The 5,462-nt window shown below is 53.3% G+C and overlaps 1 non-coding gene across 1 annotated transcript; it reads left to right on the top strand.

Moving 5' to 3' along the window:
• The first annotated feature begins 4,628 nt into the window (after positions 1-4,628).
• Positions 4,629-4,701, top strand: TRNAK-CUU (transfer RNA lysine (anticodon CUU)). The gene has a single exon. It is a non-coding gene; the product is annotated as a tRNA-Lys (tRNA).
• The last annotated feature ends 761 nt before the right edge of the window (positions 4,702-5,462 follow it).

The raw sequence follows: 5,462 nt of genomic DNA, 5'->3' as shown, positions 1-5,462 counted from the left end.
AGACAGGACTGGCACTGGGGGCCCAGCTCAGAGGTGCCCTCGAGCCCAGTATCCGGACAGCGTGTGGGAAGTGAGGGGCACCACAGAGCTGGGCTGGTAGGGGCTGCAAGTCATGAGTAAGAGGCTTCCCAGGGCTGTTAGGGGCTGTAGGTCAGGAGTGAGGGGCACCACACGTCTGCACTGGCGAGGGCTGCAGGTCTGTGGTGAGGCCCCTTCGCTTCACAGGCTCCCTTAGTGCAATTCACTCCCTGGTCAGCACAGACAGTGTGTGCTGGGGCCGAGGGCGGCTCTTCTGCTGAGTGTGAGCCCTGCTGTGTCTGCCCCACGCAGGGAGCTGGGGCTGGGATATGGTCCCAGGGGATTTGCCTCTTGCCCTGGGATCAGATCTGTGGCTCCCAGGAGGAGATGGCAGCTGGCAGAGGGGGAATCCAGGCCACCTGAATGGGAAAGCCTCTGGGCTGCTGTAATAAGAATGGAACTGAGTTGATGCCACCGGCTCATGTAGACAAGCTCTGCAGTGCAGCAAGGGACTTTCTGGGGTGCAGCTCACAGCACTGAGGCACATGCCCCAAGTCCCAGCTTCTTGCTCCAGGGAGAGGCTGCTGCAATGGGCAGCCCTGGCTCACACAGGGCCAGGTGGTCTTTGAGCTTGGGCCATGTGCACCCAGAATGTGTGGCAATTTGAGCAGGGTGCCGTTGGCCATGCCGCCATCCTGAGACCGTGCTGTGGCTGGGCAGTTGCGGGTCGGGGTCCCCTGGGGGTGTGTGGGCTCCAGGTCATGTCTGGTGCCCCCGCCCTCTGGCACGGAGGTGTGTCCCCGGTAGGGTACGTACCTGACCCTGCTGAGCATCCCACCCAGCAGAGGAATGAGGTCCCACCACCCTTAACATCTCTGAACAAATTTGTGTCGCACAGCCAGACACTTAGACACTTGAATGTCTCTGAAGAGGATTTGCAGAGTTCCATAACAACCTCTGCAGAAGTGCTGGGGGCCATGACTGGCTGGGGCAGTTGTCTCCTGTGTTTATGACTCCCCTGATTCCTAGAGCTTTGAGGCCAGCAGAACTGGGGAGGAAATGGAGAGCAGAGAAAACCACTGGAGCTGCTGTGGAGGGCAGGTGCCACTTGGCAGGGTGCTCCTGCTGCCCCTTCCTGGGGTAGTGTGCGGTGCAGTGTGAGCTTCTGAGGGGCTGGCTTTGTGTTTTGGGAAGCTGTGTCCAGGCAAGCCCCAGCCTCCCCTGGTCCAGACCCACTTGGAAGCCTGTCCCTTTTGTAGAGGTGGTGACTATTAAGCCTTCCTCTGCCTCATGGGCTGGAGCCCCTGCCCCGGTGGGGTGTATTTGGACAGCAAGAATTTTGTCCGTCAGGTCAACACAATGAGGACTGGACAAGAACCTTGTGATCAACATCATCTCCTGGGATGGGCAAAGGCTGGTCAGGCTGTGCACAGGGCCCAAGTGCTTCTCAGTCAGGTGAATCAGTGATAGAATCATAGGACACCAGTACTGGAAGGGACTTTGAGAGGCCATCGAGTCCAGCCCCCTGCCCCAATGGCAGGACCAAGTACTGTCTAAACCATCCCTGATAGACAGCTCTGTAACCTGTTCTTAAATATCTCCAGAGATGGAGAATCCACAACCTCCCCAGGAAATTTATTCCAGTGTTTGACCACCCTGACACTTAGGAACTTTTTCCTAATGTCCAGCCTAAACCTCCCCTGCTGCAGCTTAAGCCCATTGCCTCTTGTTCGATCCTCAGAGGCTAAGAAGAGCAAGTTTTCTCCCTCCTCCTTATGACACCCTATGAAGTAAGTAGCCAAGCGAGGGGAGGGATGGAGATGGGCAAAGCCCCTTTCCAACAGGCTGGCCAGCCTCACCACATGTGCGTGCTGGTGTCTCCTCCTATCAGAGCTCTAGACTGCTGTCTGCCAGCTAAGCATATGGTGGCAGGGCCATCCTTACCCATATGCTGACTGCACTGCTGCATAGGGCACCTCAGCATTTCCCGTTTCATTCCATTCATTGCAACGGCAGCCGGGCACCTGAGTCCCCAGTCTCAGCCCTGTGTTCCTTCTGTGCTGTGTGGGCCATGCTGACAGGGAACAGAGAGGCCCTGGGGATGCCAGACCTGATGTACAGGGTCAGGGACTCTGCTTAGACAGTCCTTTGCCTCCAGCAAACCCTCCAGGGGCTGCAGTGCTTTGGGTAGCTGCAGTATCCCTTGTGCAGCAGCGTAGATTGGGGCATATCAAACTTTGGTGCAGCCATGGGGTGGCGCAGTGGGGCTAAAGCAAGTTCACCTCCCACTAGCAGCAGCTCCTGGGGGTGAGGGGAAAGTGGCTCCATGCACTCCCTGCCATTCGTAGGCACCACACACCACTTCCTATTGGCTGCGGTTCCCCCTTCCTGGCCAATGGGAAAGGCAGGGGCGATTCCTGCAGTCAAGGGCAGATATGAGTTCCCCCTTCAGTGCCTCCCCCAGGGGCTGCAGAGGATGTGCCGGCCACTAAAGAGAATACTTGACACACCAAGGCAAAGGAACAGGGCATAGAAATTCAAAAGTCTTAAGAAGTGAAGCAGGGCCAGGGCCAGGGCCAGTGGGAGTCACAGACTCATAGGGCTCTAGAATTGAAGAGAACTGAAGTGGTCATCAAGTCTAGACCCCTTCCCTCATGGCAGGGCCAAGCACCATCTATCGTGGGGTGAGCAAACCTCAGGGGGCATGAAATTTCATAAGGGGGGCACAACCCAGTTACCTGCTGGGTCTCAGGCTCACCCGTCTAATGAGAAATGATGAAATCTGTTACTGTTTCTATGTCTGTGTCATCTCATTTATACACTGATGAATAAAGTTCTTCTATTTTACAGACTTGTTTTCTTTCACACGCCCAAAGGGGCGTTTAAACCTATGAACATCACTGAAATTTCTGTAGGTTCTGATCACATTCGAGAGGTTGTGGGGTAGCTCCTAATTTCAGAGATGAAAAGTGGGGTCCAAGTAAAAAGTTTCCTTACCCCTGATCTAGATATTCCCCGTTGGATATTTTTCCAACTTCTAAAATATCTCCAAAGATGGAGATTTTGCCTTTACCCAAGGCATTTTATTCCAGTGCTTAACTGCCCTGACAGGAAATATTTCCTGATGTCCAACCGAAATCTCCCTTGGTTCAATTAAAGGGGAATTCAATTTAATTAAAGTTAAAGGGAAGGAATTTTATGACATGCAGTTGTATTCCCAATTAGATAGATAGATTGATGGATTTTTGGTGTCTATCTATCTATCTATCTATTGGTCATTACTCTGGACCGATTAGGAATTGTAGAACTCACTGCTCAAAGAATTCAATTTCAGCTTGAGAGAGAAATAAAACTGTGAAATGTGCAGACGGGAGCACAGAGTTGTTCTGCATGTGAATTATGATGCAGACCCACAAGAGTGGACTTTGGGTCCTTTCCCTTCCGGTCACTGCATTAATGTCCTCCAGATGCCCCAGGGGCATGAGGCTTTCTGTAGCCATGGGCACCTTCCAGTGCAGACCAAGTGCTTGTCTGGTGTGCGCTTTGGTGCCCTGCTCCCGACTGCGCCATGCAGGAGGCCTGTGATGTGCAAGGAGGTCAGATGAGATGATCTCTGCAAACAGCCTGTGGCACAGAGCAGCCTCTGGTGTTCCTATGTGCAGCCGAGTTGAGCCCCAGAATGTCCCTGAGTGAGTGGGGGTGACACAGGGGTGGAAGCTCAGCCATGCAAAGGGGCTGCCAGGGGCAGGACACAAGCCCTGCAGGGTACAGGTAGGTGTGGTAGTGACATCACAAGGGCCTCTTACAGCACCTCAGCTGATTGGTTAAAAGAAGTTGGAAGGTGATGACCTCACAGAGAGGCCATGACAACAGCCACGCGGGACAGGCTGCAGGGCAGGTGACATCTCAGACACCCGCGGGGCTTTGCCGCAGGGACTCTCCTTCCTCAGCTCTGCCCACGAGGCTGGAGAGGAATCAGGGTGAGGAAAACGAGCATGAGGAGACGCCTCTTTGTCCCGTTCTCCTGCCCCATAACTAACTGCGCTGGGCGACCGACGTTCATCTGGGGCAGGTCAGAGCCTGATCCACCCGGTGCTGGGCACATTGAAGGCAGGAAACACTCGGTTAGGGTTCTGCCCTCCCCAGTGGAACTGAAGGGTGAGTGAATCAGGTCCCCCTTTCTACTCCCTTCGCCCACAGTTGTAAAGCACAACCGCCTGTGAGCCACTAACGCCCCTTTCTCTGGAGAGTCACTAACAGGCAATTTCCCACGGAAAACTCTCTTCAACTGCGTGTTCTCTCTGTATGAAAAAGAAACGTGTTCGACTGCCTGCACTGGCTCTGTGCTGAGGTAAATGGTGTCAGCATTAATTTGTTGTGCAGAAATGACCGTAGGTGTGTGAGGTGTGCGGGAGAGCTCGCAGCAGCAGTGAGAGGCTTGGCCAAGATTCACTCCAACAGTCTGTCTTCTTCGCATCTGACCTCCGGCAGCCCAAAGGACAAAGACTGGAGTCTGGCCCTTGTGAGCACTTTGCCACACACATTTGACTTAGACCCAGCTGACATGCAGATTTGACTCCTTCTCCTCTGTGATAGGAGATATATTTGTGGCCTGGCTAGCTCAGTTGGTAGAGCATGAGACTCTTAATCTGAGGGTCATGGGTTCAAGCCCCATGCTGGGCGCTTTCCTTCTTGCACTAATGCTCTCAGCTGATTGAGCAATTCTCTAACAGCTCTTCCTGACGTCCTGGCCTAAGGCAGGAAATGTGTGTTCTTGTTCTGGTCTCTTCTACAAACTGGTATTTCCATCATCTTCAGAGGGTGGAAGAGGGTTTTCTTCTCTTTGTCTCTTTTCCCACCTGCACAAGGAGGAGAGAAGAAATCCTCTCCCCCGCTGAGTGTCCCTCTTCAGTGCTCGGTAGCTTCGCATCTTTCTGCATTGGCTCCAGGTGGGCACTGGGTGAACAAATCAGCTCCAACTGTCCAGGGGATGGTGAGGAAATGAGGAGCTCTTGTTATTCACTTACATGAGGACAAGAGATTGCGCGTTCAAAAGTGTGAGGGGAAAAGTGTTATTGGACAGGGGCAGTGATGGTTTGTGTTCAATGGAGGGATGGAGATTTCTGCTTGGAATGTTCTGATTCTTCACTCCTGCCGCCCGTCTCGCCAGGGCAGTGGAAAGGTGAGTGTCAGTCACTAGATGGCTCTCACATGGAAAGGGCACACGGGGCAATTTGTAGTTATTTGGAAAGAGCACAAAAGGTGCATCTACACGAGAAAGCGAAATGGAAGTCGCAAGCACAACTTCGACATTGCATGTGCCACATCTCCACGTGAGACACGCTACTTCAAAGCTGCAATAGATGTGAGCCAGTGTGATGTCAAAGCTGCAGCTCCTATCAGAAGATGGGAACAGAGCCCTACGTCGACATCTGACATCGAAG

This window comes from Carettochelys insculpta, chromosome 7 (genome assembly GCF_033958435.1).
Source record: "Carettochelys insculpta isolate YL-2023 chromosome 7, ASM3395843v1, whole genome shotgun sequence".
Lineage (NCBI taxonomy): Eukaryota > Metazoa > Chordata > Testudines > Carettochelyidae > Carettochelys > Carettochelys insculpta.
This window is presented reverse-complemented; position numbering and strand designations above follow the sequence as displayed.